Source organism: Callospermophilus lateralis, chromosome 13, assembly GCF_048772815.1.
Source record: "Callospermophilus lateralis isolate mCalLat2 chromosome 13, mCalLat2.hap1, whole genome shotgun sequence".
NCBI lineage: Eukaryota > Metazoa > Chordata > Mammalia > Rodentia > Sciuridae > Callospermophilus > Callospermophilus lateralis.
Window position 1 is genome coordinate 33602677 of NC_135317.1, and position 19217 is coordinate 33621893.

General features: G+C 38.6%; 1 protein-coding gene and 1 pseudogene across 1 annotated transcript in view; one reads left to right on the forward strand and one right to left on the reverse strand.

Moving 5' to 3' along the window:
• The window catches only part of Pip4k2a (phosphatidylinositol-5-phosphate 4-kinase type 2 alpha), a 156816-nt gene that overhangs the window by 77188 nt on the left and 60411 nt on the right, over window positions 1-19217 (forward strand). The gene's annotated exons all lie outside the window — the stretch shown is intronic.
• LOC143379749 (small nucleolar RNA U13) lies at window positions 9282-9371 on the reverse strand (annotated as a pseudogene).

Sequence of the window (19217 nt, forward strand, 5' to 3'; positions counted from 1 at the left end):
GCTTGCCTTTCTTCCCCATTTAATCACCTATAGTTTTAAAAATCAGCGTGAACTTCAGATCAGAATTTGGGGATACAGAAAAAGTTAGATAGACTAAATCTCAAAAGATAAGCTCCCATGAGCCACTGCAATGCAGGAAATGCCCAGGAGCCTTTGAAATGCAAAATAAGCACTCCCCCCCACTCCCCCCACCCACATCCACATCCACATCCACATCCACCCCTCCCCTGAAAGCCTTGGCCCTTGACCTTGCCTGCAAAAAGTAACCAGAGGGCAATACACAAGCCCAGGGAAAACTGGCACAGAACTGTAACTCCATCTGACTCTAGTTCAGCCCCTAGCAACTGTCCCTCTGTAAGTATGAACACCCTACCCAAAGAGGTTGCCGTCTCTCCTTCTGGAGATGGCCCACATTCTCCCTTGCATGTCTATCTGCTTTCTTAAATAAGTGTGTCTCTCTAACTGCTATGTGCTGAAGTTCTTTTCTGTCACATATGCCAGTGACCCCTCTTGTCAGGTTTCTCCTCTCTGGGGACTCCTCCGGTGACAAACTCATTTCTCCAGGCTACTGTATTAGTCTTCTTGGGCTGTCATAACAAAATGCCATAAACTGGGTGACTTAAACCACAGGTATTTATTGTCTCGTGGTCCTGGGATCTGGAAAGCCCAAGATTCTGATGAAGCCTCTCTCCCTGGCTTGCAGATGGCCACCTCTGGCTGTATGCTCACATGACCTTTCATGTGGCTGTGTCCTTGCATAGGTTTGCAGGGGTGGAGGTAAAGGAGACGGTGAGCTCTCTGGTGTCTCTTCCTCTTAAGGATGCTGGGCCCCAACCCTGATGTCCTCATTTAACCTCAAACCTCCTAAAAGTTCCATCACCAAATAAAGGCACATTGGCAGTTAGGGCTTCTACAATATGAATTTGAGGGGGCACAAACATTAAGGCCAGAACAGTCTCAACCCATTATTATTATTTACTTTTAGAAATTATTTAGAAGAGGGAATCCTTGTGAAGCATAGAGCCTGTTTATTGACTCACGGTGCGTTGGTGTACTGTGGCCATACTGTGCTGCTTTCTGGGCAGTGTGCACGACTTGATCCCAATGTGTGAGGCTGTCGTTGCAGAAGGTGGGCAAGCCCACCTTCCTCACCCCCCATTTCCACAATACTATCCATTAGTATTTACTCTTGTAGGAAGAAAAAGAGAGTTGATGTATCCAAACTTAGGCGCCTGAGTTTGCTGGCTTAATTGGGATGGAGGGCAATGAAAAGTGAGAAGACTCAGACCCCAGCTGCTTTGTAGTCATACCTCAAATTTGCATATTCTTTCTGAGCTTTAGGTGGGTGTGGGGTTCCTGAAACCAAGACTTACAGAACATGAGGGTCTTTTTTTGTTTTTGTTTTTTTCTTATTCTCTGTGGCTCATTCTAGTGTTTTGCTGATAATCATATATTTGCTAATGTCCCAAAACAGAACAGTAGGGTCATTGCTGTAAAGCGAACAAACACAACAGTTCTAGAAGCTGCTGACTTGGTGGATTCACATCGACAAGGGGAAGCAGTTTTTGTTGCCAAATCTCCATTGCATATGTTATAAGGATCATTTCTGTCCAGTCATATTTTTAACAGCCATTCAATAATTCTATATCTTAATATCTAACTATTTAAACACATTCTAAATATCTACAAAGTAGGGCATTTTAAACAATCATTATAACATCTATAGTATATAATAAACACAATCCAGACTCTCCATCTCTGTGTTCTGTGCCCTAAGGTCAGAGCAAAGAATGTAAACCACAGGGAGAAACTTATTGTGATCATTAGAGGCAGTGTAAGTCATTGTTGGAATTAAAAATTGGGTAGAGGGGGGCTGGGGATGTGGCTCAAGCGGTAGCGCGCTCGCCTGGCATGCGTGCGGCCCGGGTTCGATCCTCAGCACCACATACAAACAAAGATGTGTCCGCCGAAAACTTAAATAAATAAATAAACATTAAAAAAAATTTTTTTTTTAAAAATTGGGTAGAGGAAGTGGCATGGTAACACTGACAACTTCATATCAAACAAGATGACAGTTGGAAATCGGTCCTTAAAGGCACAGGTTTGTAGCCAGGTGGAGCCCACTGACCACACACACAGAATATCAAGTAGATAATGCAAGTGGTGTTGTCAGCCACTAATATAACATCTCTTTGTTTTTTTCCATTATCTTGTGAAGTTTACATATCATTTGTTAATCTATTTTGAAGGAAAAAAAAAAAACTTTTAGAAAGGAAGGCTCCCTGCCCCCAACCCTCTGCCTCCTTTAGAATTGAACACATTTATTGTCATAAATAACTATGGACTCTGTTGTCCTTGACTACTTCTAATTAGGAAGTATATTCCTCCTAGAGTATTCAAAAAGAAGAACACTAGGGAGACTGAAGTTAACTATCATCAAATTTGGAAATGACATTTCCTAAAGCTCTGATAAGGTTATACCTAGCTCAGTCAAAGTAGTAAACCGCTTGAAATTTAATTTTGGGTAGGTTAGTTTTTGTATTTTAAATTTATCTCCAAGTATTATTTAAAAGTCACTCGGTTTTTGAAATATAATATAGAATTTGTATTTTTACAAACAGATAACCTGATTTTATAATTGACTCAGTGGAGAGATTGCTTTCCTCACAATAAAAAATGTTCTCGTCTTCTAGCATCCTACACCAGTCGGGGTATAACGGCAGTTGTTTTAGAATAACTGTAGGTCCAGGGACCTGTTTATGCATCCACATTTTTGAAGAATGCAAGTAGTTAATTTAACCAGATGTAAGTAAAATAGTAAATAAAACATACTGTTAATTGCTGTTGTCTTTTTCACGATTTCAATATTCTATGTTTAGAGTTTGCTAAATTTAAAGATACTTGTATATCAAGGCTGAACACATCCTTCAGCATTATTAACCCAAGTTCTGGTAAGTGTTCTGCTTTGTTTGATCAGCTGTCAACAGACTGTATGGCAGTAAGAGAGGAAGTTGTCTGTTGTTTTGATTAATGTTTGATTAATAATTTAATATGGAGAACTACTGTTTCCTTAGTATACAGTAACTTTTTAAAGCATTTATCATTTTTCTATGAATTTCCAGACCTGCAGATGATGACAAAGGTTTATAGTATTAAAAAGATCATCCCAGTAATGGCCGTGAATATCTTTTTAAATTAAAAATACTATATAAATGTATAATAATAAACCTTCCCCAAGAATTACTATGCTGATAGAATTAGTGTTTGATAAATACTTTATTTCATTTATTTTATGCAACTAAAATAATTTTTATAAGTTGTCTTGCATTTAAGCAGAACAAACTCTACATACTGGGGAAATAGGAATTTAATCATTGACATTGTAGTTTTTGGTTTTCTGAGAGATCAGTATGAGTATCCAGGTTGATCTTTGCTGGATGTAATAGTAAAGTCACTTTTGTAGTTTATAAGTGAAAGAAGTAATTAAAATTTTTTTCAGCAACTCTTTTTTGTAGTTTGTCCCTGGAGATGAGCAGGAACATAGAAAGATGAATAGATCTGTCCCCACCTTCAGAGAAAAGTCGACATCTGTAGGCCCACTTTTCTCTCATTATGAAAAATTTTGCTTTATCCTGCTATTACAGCTAATGATGCTTCTATTCTTGCATTTTCCTTAGACTATCTTTACATGAGAAATCATTACAATCCTCAAATAATTGCTGTCACTAAATATCATGGGAATTCTTAAATTCACACAGGCAAAACCATCGAATAGTTAGATGGCAGCAAAGAAAATTGTCATTTGTCGCATGTCAAGGCAGGTTTTACAAAGCTACAGTGAGAGGCTTTCCTTATCTTTCTTTACATATTAGATTTCTGGTTTAACAAATGCAAGTTTATTTCAAGCATTAGATTTCACATCCTTGATGAGCAGGGAAAGTCGATGCTGTCACCTTTGGTTGCCTGGAGTTTAGGTAAAAGAGACAGGCATTCATGGGAAACCTTTAAGGAAACAAAGGCACTGTTAAGATCTGCACATTTACCTCAGAACCTTGGAAAGACCACTTAGGGCAGTTGTGTGTTGTTCCTAGGAATTTATCTGTAATGTTGGATTGCAAATGTTGGAATTGGGTTAATTGATGGAAACGAGCAGCCTGCTGTGATTCAGAAAAAGTTCCAAAAGGTAGTTGAAATATCATGACAAAAGGAAAACTAGGGTATTTTGTAATAGCTAAGAGTAGGGTTCCTGTTCAAACTTTTAGAGGTTCCCGAATTTAAAATCTAATGAGAACTGCTTGTATGTGTTCATAGTATATGGAGAATGAAAAATTATGTCCATTGATCTAATTAAGAATTAGGATTCTCTGTCATCCAGATCTCTGGTTTATTTTGCTCATCTGTTTTTATAGTTGATAGAGTACATAGAATGGTGTGGGAGGAGGTGGGGAGAAGAGAGAATTATTTATGCAACCTCATGAGATGGCAAGTGCTCTTTTTCCTAAAATAATGAATATAACAGAAGCATTTTTGTTCTTTTGACAGTTTGAGAACAGGAGTATTTGTGGATAAGAGCTATATGTTAATTGCCATGACATGTTTTTGAAAATTAATTAATCATGAAACTGTGACAGTTATTTTTTACCAGATTAAAAAACGTTATTTGTAAAGCACTTAAATACATAATTTGTGAATATACTTGCATCTAAATAAAGGGTTCAGCCAGGTATGGCGGTGCTCACCTGTAATCCCAGCAACTCCAGAGGATTACAGTTCAAGGCCAGCTTTAGCAATTTATCAAGCCATTTTTGTTTTGAAAACAAAACAAAACAAACAAAAAAGGGCTAAGGATGTGGCTTAGTGAATAAGCACTCCTGGGTGCAAATTCTAGTACAAAATAAACAAACAGGTACCAATATCCTTTTTCCAGCTGGGTCTGGTGGCATTCGCCTATAATCCTAGTGACTAGGGAGGCTGAGTCAGGAGGATCACAAGTTAAGGCCAGCCTGGGCAACTTGGCAAGATCTTGTCTCAAAATAAATAATAAAAAGTTCTGGGAATGTAGCTCAGTATAAAGCAATCCTGTGTTCAATCCCCAGGACCAACAAAAAACAAACAAACAAACACAAAAACGATTTCCAATCATGAAAAAGAAATTAATGAAGCTAATGATTTTTTAAAGACCATATCCCTGAACTTTGCATCAAAACATGAAATAAATTTGTATCGCTAAGAAGAAGTGGTGTTCTACAGTTCAGTGTGATGAGATAAGGGGTAGGTATGCTAAAACCTAAGCTGAAAAGTCTTATAACAATTTGCTGAACAGGGTAGTTTATCCTCAATTTTCAGAAACATTTTCAGTGACAAAAGAAAATTATATAAGAAATGTAGTCTGGCATGCCTTATAAACAATATCCTTTTATTCTGAATACAATAGCTTTGGAATATTGTTTGCTAAACAATTATTTCTTTTTTAGGCAAAGCTTGGGTTGCCTCTTGTCTTGCTTTCTTCCAATGCATTTACACATGCTTGAAATAGTCTTTGGGGCTAAAGAATGTAACTCACCAGGGAAATATGACTAATACAGCATATCGGATAGGAAAGCTCTAAGCTCAGAAGTTTTTGTTCTGTTTTGTTTTTCTAAAGAAGCAACTGGTGATTTTTTTAAGTTTCAAGTGAACAGTATTAGTTTCCTTTGGGAATGGCTAATTTATACTTCATTTAGTTTTACGGATCACCTATTCCGTTCAGGACCAGTGGACTCCTTGTTAAATAAGTAAATGACTACCACTTTTTGTTAAAATGTAGGCCTCAATGTCCATTGAAGAACTGGACATTTATAATCAACAAAATTAATCGAGACAGAGATCTTACAACCCTAACGAAAATTAGCTCAGAATGGATCACATGCCTAAATGTAAAACACAGACCTATAAAACTCTTGGTCATTGACTTTTTAGATTCAGAAGTTTCTGAACAGAGTGTGTTTTAGAAATTGAGGAAGGAGAAATTATAATGGAAAATTGAAATTTAGATACTGAAAGTATTAATCCTTGCAATTATTTAATATCTTTTTTAGGTGTTTTGTTTTGGTGCTGAGGATTCAACACAGTCCCTCATACATGCTAAGTATGTACTCTACCACTGAGCTACACACCTCCTTTCCCAACTCCTTGATATTGGGTTTTTGGGGGGTTTTGGTTTTGTTTGTTTGTTTTTGGTGCTAGGGATTGAACCCACAGGTGCTTTACAACTGAGTTTTTTCTCCTGCCCTTTTTAATTTTTTTTAGTTTAAGTTGCTAATGATTTCACAAAATTGCAGAAACTGGCCTTAAACTTGGGATCCTCCTGCCTCAACCTCTGGAATCACTGGTAATACAGGCATGTGCCACTGTGTCTGGCCTGGTATCAATTTATATCCCAAACTGTCAAAAAGTTTTTGCAAACTCATCAAATGCATCCTTCCATAAGCCCACTGAAGGAGACTTAGCTGTTCCTTCGCTTCCTTGAAAAATATCATGGAAACATTCACAGAGGAAACTCTATACAGCACCTGCTTGAGGACTCTAAGGTCCACGTAGAAAGGGCCCTAGGGTCCAGTGTCGGACTCCAGATTTCTTTGTGGATGTGAGGTGGGTGGAAGCATGGGGCTCATCCGAAGGGAGTCCATTTGTACATTTTCTTCTCATGACCTGAGAAAGCCATTTATTCTCTCTCTGCTGAGAGAGAGTAACCACTTTGTCTCTGTTTAGTGAGAGTAATATTACTTCAGTGTTATAAGGGGGAAAAACCATGTCTATGTGAAAGTTCCTGAGCCATCTTTTAAATGGTGATGCTGCGATGACTAAGTGTGGACGGTCTACAGGAGCATGAGGGGATCACTTTCTTTCTCCAAGGTACTTCCTCAGCACCCAGAGGAGGAAAGCATTGTATCAGGAATACCTAGGGAGTTTTCAAATTCCCTGAGCCCCACAGCCAAATACCCTGTTCCCGGCCCAGGGGTATAGATGGGTAATAATATCTGTATTGTGGAGAATCTCCCTAGAACAATAGACTCCAAGTTGTTTTTTTGTTGTTGTTGTTTTGTTTTTATCTCCTACATAGCTGTGTGTATGTGCAAGCTGAGCATAGTGACATGCATGTGAGTTATATATTTTATTCATGGATAAATATTAATGTTGTATTCATTTTATAGCATATAAAATCTAAAAAAGCCAGGTGACATTTTTAAAATATTTTCAACACTATAAAAATTCTCTTGTTCTTAAGATTAATTTTTAGTGAGAACAACGTAATTTATTTTTGATATTTTAGAAAATTTTGTTTTAATATTCATTTTTTAAAGCCTCACTCTAAGTTTTGCACATTTAAAAAAAATTTTTTTAGTTATACATGGACACAATGTCTTCATTTTGTTTATTTACTTTTATACAGTGCTGAAGATTGAACCCAGTTCCTCACATGTGCAAGGCAAGTGCTCTGCCAATGAGCAACCACCCCAGCCCAAGTTTTGCACATTTTTTATTCTCAGTTTTAAGGCTCTCATTGTTGAAAAATATACCTCACAAAGATTTGTAAATACAAAAGGAAGAATAGTATCACTGGCCACATGTAGGAAATCAGCATACTGTTCTGGACCCATCCCCCTGGCTTTATGAAAGTTTTAGTTCACTTTCAGATGGCAAAATTTTATTTTTCCTGAAAACTTCAAAGGATTCTGGGAGATGTTTGCATTTTTAAACCTTTAACAAAGTATTCAAAACCCATTAACAAATGGATTGAAACTCTCTGGCCATGTTTCTAACTGGGTTGAACACTTGTTTTTGAGTGTGCTGATGTGAGTTCTCAAAAGTGACCCAGTCATATTGTTTTGGCAACCAGATCACACAAGTGGAAACATGTCCAAATGTCTGGTTTTTGACCACTGTTTTCAAAGCTTTGGATTCTCTTAAAAAGCAGTTACTTTCTTACTTCGTTTAATTCTCACCTTTGACTCTGAAAGGAAGCTTAGGTGTTTATTTTTTTGCTGCTAGGTAGCATAGTGCCTAGTGGCACCTCTGACCCCTGCCAAGATTCACCAATTTGTAAAGGAAAAGCACATGACTCATCTTTTAAATTATACCACTTTTTAAAGGACTTGTGCTCTGCTTTCCTCTCAACCACCCAGTCGTTCTTAAAAGATAACAAGTAAGTTAGCAAATGCCAAAGCAAAGTTAGAATCATCTTTATTCTGATGCAGCTATAAAGTAAACTTCCTGTGCTGTGTAACTCATTTCTTCTTGAATCTTGAAATATTGACCAGTGTTTTCTGTGCATCTGCCAATGAATATTTGCTGACAAAGAAATTCATATGAATTTGATTTCATGTTTTTTGTGCACCTTCAGCCATCTTGACCTCGGTAGGAATAACAAGTCTTTCATTAGTGGCATATGGGTTTTTGTTTGTTTGTTTATTTGTTTTTTGGTACAGGGCATTTTGCTATTAATGAATCTAGCAAGAAGTTCCTGTCCTGTACATTAATCATAAAATTAATACAACTTTGTGAAGCACTAAATTTGATAGTTTAGTAATGCACAAGGTTGGTCATTGTGTTTGTCTTCAGGCCTTGAGTGATGAGATTTTGGATGACTTTCCCATTTCAACAGTTTCTGGCCTTCCTCAGCTAATACCTTGAGGCATAGTATACACCTGGGGACAGTTTATCAGTAATAAAAATGGATGGAAGCCTATGTTTTAAAATAAGTCTTCCTATTTATTTCAATTGGTTTTGAACAATTCTTGTCCTGTCTTATGACACCTTCCCCTCATAGTTAAACTGATGGAGAAAATGCACGGGGGAGGTGGGAGGGGAGAGGGGAAAGGGGGAGGGGTCAACTCTGCCTTGGCTCTCGAAAGTGGTCTTTGTTAACTGCTGCTTGTTTGTAGTAGTAACTTCAGACTGTGGTTTCTTTGCAGGCATCCTTTTAAGCACTTGTTTGTTTTGTGAGGGTTAATTATAACTTAGTTCAAGCCAGATGGTCTGATCTGTGAATCCACTTAACTGGGCACATTTAAACCTCAGTCATTTGCAGTATGTTGGACAAGAACAGTGCACAGGACATGGGAAAGGCCCAGCATGTCCCTTGCCAACCCCTCCAAGTTATGGGATTCCTACCATTTCCTCAGGATTCCTCCCTTGTAGGAGGCAGCTCATGATTGTTTCACATAGGGACTACTGAGGGCATATGTCAAGCTGTCTAATCAGTTTTATAAAGATTATTCTTTTTTTTTTAATATTTTTAACATCAGACAGGTATGTGCCAAGGTTTAGAGAAGGCATATCTCACACAACATTGCAAACACCCAATCATCATGCTTATGAGCCAGGAAGATCTAAAGGTTATTCTTTTTTTTTTTTTTAATCATAGATGGATACAATACCTTTATTTTATTTATTTATTTTTGTGCAGTGCTGAGGATCGAACCCAGTGCCTCACATGTATGAGGCAACAAACAGAGCCCCGGCCCCAGCGCCCTAAAGATTATTCTTTTAGATTCAAAATAAATATAAATGGAAATTCTATTGTCTCCTCCCAGAGAGCATGCACCCAACGGAAATTGTCATACCTACTTGGCTAATGGCTCTCAGCATGCACCCTAGCTGGAGCTCTGCCTTAGAGGTAGCTTGTGCCCTTGCCTCACATACTCCTTTGGGTGTTTTGGTTTTTCTGTCCACCATTATTATGAAAATAACAATCAATATAGAATTTAAAAGTACAGAAGTACCCAATTGAAGGTGAGCTTCAACCCCACCTCAGATTCTCAAACCCACTTCTCCAGCTCTGTCTGTGCTTTCTGTAAGTTGCATGGACAAATATATGAATGTGTAACCTCTGTAAGTAAGTAGATAGATAGGTAGGGGGTCTGGGAGGGTAGCTCAGTGATAGGACACATACTTAGCACATGCTTCAATCTTCAGTGCCAAAAGAAAAAAGAAAAAAAAGAAAAGATGGAAAGCAAATTAAACACATCTATATCTTGTTTTTTCACTTTACACTCTTTCTTTGAGCACTTTTCATTTTAGTTCACACAGACACATATAATTATTTGCCCTGGTGTTTACTGCTGTATCTCGAAGTGATGTGCGTGTGCCCAGGCTGCAGGTGCAGTGATTGCAGCAGAGAGCAGTGGCTGGAGGCTCAGGTCCCAGGGGTTGGCATGTAGATTTCATATATTCCTGTGCTCAGCTGGTGCTCCACCCAGCCTGCTCTGTGCCTGACCTCTCCAAACCTGAAGTCTCTTGGGTCTGGGTCTCAAGAAATCAACACCCTGTCTTCCAAGGGAAGGGCTGGGGTGGTTGACCACAGGCACTACATGGTCTGTGCCCTACCTGGACTCCAGTTGGGGAGCCTGCTGAAGTCGGCAGTGTGCCAGCCAACCAGGCACATCCATCGGAAGTGTCTCTGTGAGAGCCAGGCATCAAGTGGCCACTGCATGGAGCTGGCAGCTTCCTCTCCTCTCCTATCAGTTAGAAATCCTCTACTTATTTTCTGCCTTTTAAAAATTTATTGAAATTTCTCCTCTTCTGCTGTCTGCTCTGTAGTTGTTCTCGCCATGGTTGTGTGTGTCTATTTTTCCCCCTTTGTTTTGTTTTGTCTTGTTTTCCGTCTCTAACTTCCTCTTGTCATTTTAGCATGGTTTCTGGAAGGGAAAGAGATAAAAATGCACGGTCAATTCATCACTTAAAACAGGAATCCAGGAAGGCTGCATAAACGACATAATGGTAACCTTCCTCACATTGTTCTCTTTCTTAGAACAGATCTTAGGCAGTGAAACTGGCTGCTCTTCTGTTCTGTGCTCATTGTGTGTGTGTTTGTTTGGGGGAACAATGTCTAGCTCTGACTGAATCAGGAATTCAATGTTTCCCTTCTGGAACCTTAATATAGGTTCTGACTATGAAGTCTGCTGAAGAAATCCTTGTTTTAAAAATGAAGAACTGTGCACCTCTGTCCCTTCTCCACTGTCTTGCAGGTCTTATTAATGATGTATGAAAGTGATTGGTTTCTAAAGACATGGCTATCTTCCATCACTTACTTTTTTGAGCAGATGCGGCTCTCTGGGGCACCAGGGTGGAAGGGGACAACTGTGTGACATGCTAAACTCTACCTCATCTTCAGCACAACCAGCCAGACACCACTCCCAGAGGGCTCTGAGAGTTGGTGGCCCCCATCAGAATTGCTGGGGGCCCTGCATCTTCCATTTGTATCTGAGAAACTTCCTCCGAGGGCCAGGAGCTGGTGTCCAGTGGTGGCTGAAACCCTAGAATGAGTAAAGTCATCCAGGCAGAGGCTATAGGGAGTGGTAGGAACTGTACCCAAGTAGGGCGTGCACGCTGCAGGTGCTCAGCAACAGATGAGTAATGGCAGGCTCTGTGCCAGTCATCCCTGTCCATTTTTAAAATAAACCAGAAGTCCAAATTTGTATGTAAATTTTCTCAAGTCTGAATTTTGGCAATTAATTCATGCATTTTCTAAATCACTCTCTGGGCCAAACAGCACATCACTTGAGATTTTTTTCTCAAACCCATTTTTAAAAATATAAAGTAAGATCAGGAGAGCCAGGGCTCTTTGCTCGAGGTCAGGCAGTGAACAAGTGGTAGGACCAGCACTCAGTCACAGTCTCCTGACTCTAAGCCTGGGGTCCTTTAGAATAGATCATATTGTAAGTGCTTGTTTTCATTGGCAAAGTCTTTTCTGGATATTTTAAAAATCTAATATTACCTCCATAATAGCTCATACATTTTTGGCCTTAGTTCAGTTAGTTTCATGTCAGGTTTTGTGGTTTATGTGAGGTGAAATTTTAATATGACTCCATTCTTTGGATGAGGTCAGCAGTGTGCCAGCCAACCAGGCACATCCATGGGAAGTGTTTGATCAAGTTTGAAGATACCATGTTGGTGGATGATAGAGTTTGTATCTCTATTATAAATTAAAGTAAGATTTGAAGCCAGAGTTTAAATTTGCAGTGTAAGTTACAATAGACATTTTAATTTTAGTTAAGTAGCCACTAATCAAAAGACTGACTTAGGGTTGGGGATGTAGCTCAGTTGATAGAGTGCCCTGTCTCACATGTGCAAGGCCTGGGTTCAGTCCCTAGCTACACACACACACACACACACACACACACACACAAGCAACAACAACAACAACAAGAAACTGACTTAATGATTCTTGTTCAACAGAAAAACAAACAAAAAAATTCCTTACATGGATTAATTTAGATTTAAGGAGTTTGTAGGTACTGGAAGGGCAGACCTGTGGTTACATTCACATCTCGGCTTAGCTTTGCTGTCAGGACAATTTTATTTGGCTTATCAAAGTAAAGCATTTATTTTCTGCATGTTGGAAGGTAGCTCACATTTCAGAAGAAGGTTTTAATTAAAATGTACTCGATCTTTATTCAGTCTTATCTGCAAACACAAAGACATTAACTTTTCTAAAAAGATCTTAGAAAATGAATATTGATGAAGCAGCTGTAGAAAGTTGACCTCCTGCCCTAAGACAAATAAAAGTACATTTCACAAACATTTTCAGCTGCCTGTTTTTTTCCCCTGCCTCTATAATTGACTCTAATTTGCTCTCTCTGAAACCTCAGAACTTTCAAATTGCTACTCAACTTGCAGTGTAAGTTATAATAGGAGCCATTCCATTCCAAGTATGGGCTACACGCTTGAGTCATACTGGGAATTCATCTTTAAAGTTCTTAATTATTTGAACCCATATTCATTACAACATTATAAAAATTATTTCTAAATGATGCTCAAGTCAGTGGAGTTCTTTTTCCCTAATATAGAATTTGAAGTTACTGATAGGTTTCAAATAAAAAGAAAAAACTCTGATAAAAAAAAATTTTAGATAGTTTTATCTATCACCAAACTTACTAAGAAAATTAGTAGAAAAATGTAAAGGAATATTATGCTCTTTCTTTTCTTCTCTCTCCTTCATACTTTCTTCAGGAGATGGGATCTCTCTGTTGCCCAGGTTAGTCTCCAACTCCCTGGCTCAAGCTGGCAAAAAGGATGGTCTTTGTTCTAAAGCTGTTGTCATTGTTACCACTTCACATCAGAAACATGAACTTTGGCACACACCTAGTGGAGATATCCACATTTAAAAACAGAGAGAGAGAGAGAGAGAGAGAGAGAGAGACAGATACACACAAAGATTTTCTTCCCTCTACTCCCAGGTTTTGGGAGGAGGGGTCATTGTTGTCACACCCAAGGAGACTAATTCTGTATCAACCAGGCAGTCTGGCTAATTGCTATTCACAGTTATAAGCTATTACATTTCTTCTCTGTCCTCATCCAGCCTCCCTCCCCCCAGGAATAGTGAGTGGAGAGGCCTCTGAAGAAGAGTATGGCAAGAGAGTGTACAATCCTGATGGCTTTTCTAGGTCAAACTGTGGAAAATATTTTCTTAGAAATGGGGCTGAAGTGGTTTTGTATAACTCAGGGACAACTCAGTGACTTCAGTTCTAAAACCTCCAGCTATGATGGATTCTTGCATCCTGCAAGTGCCCTGAACCCCTATCTTCTAGTAGTCATGATTTTAGTTTTCTGCTTATCTACTTCCTAAAGTGAATGAACCCCAAAGCAGAAAAATCTTTGAAATTAGTGATTAGTGGGAGGAATCCTTATATGGTTTATCAACCATGGAGCCACAAAGAATTTGGGGATTTTTTTTTTCCCTCTGGTTGTATACAAAGTATGTTCACACCAATTTGTGTCTTCATACCTGTACTTGGATAATAATGATCAACACATTCCACCAGCATTAATTACCCCCTGCCCCCTCCCTTTCCCTTCAACCCCTCTGCCCTATCTAGAGTTCCTCTATTCTTCCCATGCTCCCTCTCCCTATCCCACTATGATTCAGCCTCCTTATATCAAAGAAAACATTCAGCATTTAGTTTTTTGGGATTGGCTAACTTCACTTAGCATTATCTTCTCTAACTCCATCCATTTACCTGCAAATGCCATGATTTTATTCTCTTTTATTGTTGAGTAATATTCCATTGTATATATATGCCATAACTTTTAATCCATTCATCTATTGAAGGGCGTCTAGGTTGGTTCCACAGTTTAACTATTGTGAATTGTGCTGCTATAAACATTGATGTGGCTGCGTCCCTGTAGTATGCTGTTTTTAAGTCCTTTGGGTATAGACCAAGGAGAGGAATAGCTGGGTCAAATGGTGGTTCCATTCCCAATTTTCCAAGAAATCTCCATACTCTTTCTATATTGGCTGGACCAATTTGCAGTCCCACCAGCAGTGTATGAGTGTGCCTTTCCCCCCCATATCCTCACCAATTCTTATTGTTGTTTGTATGCATAATAGCTGCCATTCTGACTGGAGTGAGATGAAATCTTGGATTTAATTTAATTTAATTTGCATTTCTGTAATTGCTAATGATGATGAACATTTTTCATATATTTGTTGATTGATTGTATATCCTCTTCTGAAAAGTGTCTGTTCATGTCTTGGCCCATTTATTGATTGGGTTATTTGTTTTTTTGGTACTTAGCTTTTTGAGTTCTTTATATACCCTAGAGATTAGTGCTCTATTTGATGTGTGAGGGGTAAAAATTTGCTCCCAAGATGTAGACTCTCTATTCACCTCACAGATTGTTTCTTTTGCTGAGAAGAAATTTTTTAGTTTGAGTCCATCCCATTTATTGATTCTTGATTTTAATTTTGCACCACAGGAGTCTTATTAAGGATGTTGGGGCCTAATTTTTTTAGGCTAAGTCCAGCAAGTGGAAAGAATTTTCAGATACTGATAAGAAGAAGAGGGGGTAGAAATTAATATTAGTGGTGATGTCAGGATCCTCTTGTAGAAGCTGGAAGCAGTTGAAAATCTGGTAAAGTCTGTGGACTCTGTATGGCATATTTGTTAGTTGTTAATTCACCTAAGAAATGAATGAAAGTTAAACTAGTATCCAAAACCATCATCGTGTGGTTATGCATTACTGTTCTTTTTCCATTGGGTCCTTGCTGATCATGAATCCTTGGTGCTTATTCTGCTATGATTTATCACCTTGCAGTTTCTCACTTTATTATTAAATTATACTTATAAATATGCACTCATACTTAAGTGGTAGGAATGTTACTTGGGAGATAAATAAGCCCTTTTCAACCTGCATCTTGAGATTTGGAGGAGGGATAAGTGGGCCTTTCAAGATCATCCCACCCCACTGTCATCTCCCCTTTTAGCCCAAAGCTCACTGCTAGTATGTAGGTCCCTCTATTAAAGTTGATAACAGCAGTGTAGCCAGCAGTTCCCACACTGGATACTTCCTGTTTCATCTCAATAAGGCATAATTTGTAGAGAATCTTCTTTACTATAATCAGATTAAGTATCTCAGTGTCTCCTCTACATGTAAGGGTTTTGTTTTTGTTTTTCCTTTTTGTGTATTCTTGGCTGAATGAAAATCAGTTGCTAATTATGCATTAGTCTGAGAACATAGTGTTTAGAGTGAATGTATCTGAATTAATTGTCAATAATAATGCTTCACCATTTATGAACATATTCTTTGCTTGACTTAAAAATCTTATAAATTAGTGAGGTTTACTTTAAAGTGTCACGGCATGGGCTTTGTGAGGATACCTCTGCATGCCTTAATTTCAGAACTATTGCCAGCTGGGTCTTGCTTATTTATTCCTTGTCCAGTAGCTATTTATTATTTCTGTTTTTTTGAAGCTTAATTGCAACCTCTGTTTCCTTACCAGTGTGAATTCGGTCTCCCATCTGCAGGAGTGATGTTCTCTGCAGTCAGCAGAGCTAACTCACAAAATAACAAACCTGTGTTTTACAGTGTTGGAAGGAACTTGCATTTGATGTAAATTGGAATGTCTTGCTGAGGAGAGGAATTGAGACACCTTTTCTGAGTTGGGCTATATGGCATTTTAAGAGGAAATACACATTAATTTTGCTGTACTTTGAGTTAAACATGTTTTTTCTTAAAGTAAAACTAAGATAATTGTTTCTAATAAATAATTTCTTTGGAAATTGATTTTACATGCTTCAAGGATACTGTTTACGATTCATTAAGATTTAAGTAGAGCTTTGGGGAATATTTATTTTTCCTTTTTGGAAGTGATAGGCAATGTCAGGGGGATGATAACTGTTCAGTGACCCAGGCCTTTTCCAAATTTAAATGGTGCTGTAGAAACCTCTGCTGGTTTAATTATAGATCATGGTGCATATTCAGTTAATTTAATAAATTCAACATGCAGTTACCATTGCATTTCTATTTCAAGAAAACAAGAAATCCTTATAATTTTTAACACAGTAAAAACATAAATTTCAGGTAGATGCCTAATGGATGCACCATGACTCCCAACCTCACAGGAAACAGATGTTTAAATGGGTCCTGGGTTCCACCAGTCCTACTTCCTGAATTGTGTATCTGAGGTAACTCAAGTGAGCTGCCTTGACTAGGAAGACTTCAGCTTGGGCTGGATTCCAGGTACAGCTCAACCATTTAGAAGCTAGTATCTTACCTGATCTCACTAAGCCTCAATTTCCTTAGCTGTAAAATGGGGATAATGACAGTTCTTACTGCATTGGGTTGTGAAGATCAGATAAGATACTGTGTCCAGAGTCTTTAACGTGATGCTTGGCACATGTCCAGTAAGCACAAACAACGAGAATAAAGTGAGCGGAGGCACAGCTAAGCGAAACTCCTTCCTCCACCCAACCATGCCAACTCCTCTCTGCCCTCCTGCTTCCTTCACTGTTGAATTAGAATACAACTAGGGACATGTTGACACTTTGTACTAAACCTTTGCATACACCCTCCCTGCCCATCTTTGGCCTTGTTTCCATTGATATTGACAACAAAGCTGCTTTATTTCATATGTTGGGCCCCAGCATTGTCAGCACCCATGCCCGATGGCTAGGCAGAGAGGCAGTTGTTTTGGGGGTGACTGTCCCAACATAAACAGGAACACATCGTTCCCAGGGTTCGAAAATACCCAGCCTGCAGCCTCTCCACATGGAAGTATTTCTAATACACACACAAAATAATGAGCATTATAGAACTGTGAATATGACTGTCAGCAGAAATAGAGAACCAGAGTGTATTTGCCAGAGTGGTTTGACAACTGTTAAGTACTTCACAAGTATAAAGTGGTATTGCCCTTTTGTTATAAGAGTTCATTAAATATTTGCAACCTGAAAGAACTGTCAATGTGCCTGAATAATATAACTATCGCTTTCCATTTTTAAGCTAATCTAATAAAATTTTAATAAACTCCAAAACCACTTTTATCTCCATAAATTTTGGATTTCATAATGTATGCTTTTTCCTAAGGGGGGTATTATTCTTTCCTTCAAAACAGTAACAGTTAATACAAATCTTTTTGTTTCCTTTCATGAATATTGTATAACCTACATAAATATATGTATTCCTCAATTTAAGTATCTATAAAGACAGACAACGTATGAATTCTTTGCTTAAAAAATACTGATAATAAGTATAAACTAATGATCAATTATTGTTCATTTTGTTATCAGTTTTGGAATGGGCCATATAGAATGGTTGAGCTAGGTAGAATACCAAACCAATAAATTATAATTTTCCCAAACTAAATTCTAAGAATTTATCTTGAAAACGTCAAGTTCACACCCAAGCAAGAGCCACAGTTGAAATACAGAAATTAATAGGATTAACCCCACCTTATTAAAGATGGTAGGTCATTGTCATTACCTGCACCAGCTCATCAATTTGAACTAGAAACAAGCCACATAGTTTAGTGTATGTAATGAATAGCACAATAATAAGCTAAAAGAGAGTGTTCCCAAGAAGTTAAATGACCTTTCAAAGATCAGGCTGTGGGAGTTACTACCCTTCAGTAAACCTGATGAATGACTGCCGATCCTCATATACAACAAAATGGAATGTGCCTATAGAAAAAATAATATAAGGGCTCATAGGTATACTACTAAAATATATGTGTAGATATTTTAAGTGGTAGATTCTCTGTTTCATGAATTATTTGTTCACAGATCATTATATCTAGAAGTTTGAAAGGAGATTTGTGTGTGTGTTGGGGGTGGGGGCCAAAGGAAATTTGAACCTACTGTGAATGAAAGGCAGTCTGGAAGAAAGAGAAAGTAGCCATGAAATAAAGAGCTTAACTCATCTCAATCTGCTCCTCAATTACAAAGCTATAGCTACAGCTATCCCAGGACATATTATAATCTGCAAAATGAGAGATTAGCCCGTATAATCTGAGGTTCTCTGTTAGTTTCAGCCTTTTATGCATGTAAACCAAGGGGTAAGTGTAATCATCTTTGATTTGTCTTCTCATTTCCTGTCTTGCTATTGATGAGGATCAAGTATTCCCTAACTCTGGAGGGAGCCTGATATATAAGAAATGGGACTTCTAGAAATAACTAAAAGTACATATTCTCTGGAGTTGTGTATGTGTGTGTGTGTGTGTGTGTGTGTGTGTGTGTGTGTGTGGTGGGAAGGGGCACTGAGGATCAAATCCAGCCTCTACTGGAGGCTGTATTCCCAGCCCTTTTTTATTTATTTTGAAACAAAGTCCTGCTAAATTGCTGAGGCTGGACTCAAATTTGGCATCCTCCTGCCTCAGCCTCCAGAGTAGCTGGGATTACAGGCATGCACCACCACATACTGCTTCCCTGGCATTTTTTTTTTTTTTTTGACCCCAGTGCTAGAGAGTGAAGCCAGGCCCTTGTGCATGCTAGGCAGGGGCCCCATCACTGAGCTACCTACATCCCTAGACCCCAGACTTAAATGGCACCTTACTCATGGCTCACCATTCCTCTAGCACCACATCAGGCTTTGCTCCCTCCGAGAAGCCCTTCACCCTCACTTGTGACAGTGCACTTCGTGCTGAGTTCCTGTGGCATTTATTGCCCAGACTTTGCCATTCGTTGTAGCTGCCTTATATTTGACTCTTGTGTTGTGATGTCCTGCCCTATTAGCTATAGTGGAAACTCAGTATAGTCAGAGATTGTATTTTATACCAATTTTCCATTTCCAAGTGATTGTCCTGGGACTCCCTTGCTCCTTTATCTTTATATCGCACTTAACCAGCAAAAATCCTTAACCTGAAGGACTCCCGAGGTCAAGTTCTGCTGGCCTGTTACTCCTCCAGGTTACTTGCTTCTCTAAAAATCAGCTACCGTGCAATGCAAGTCGACTCTCAG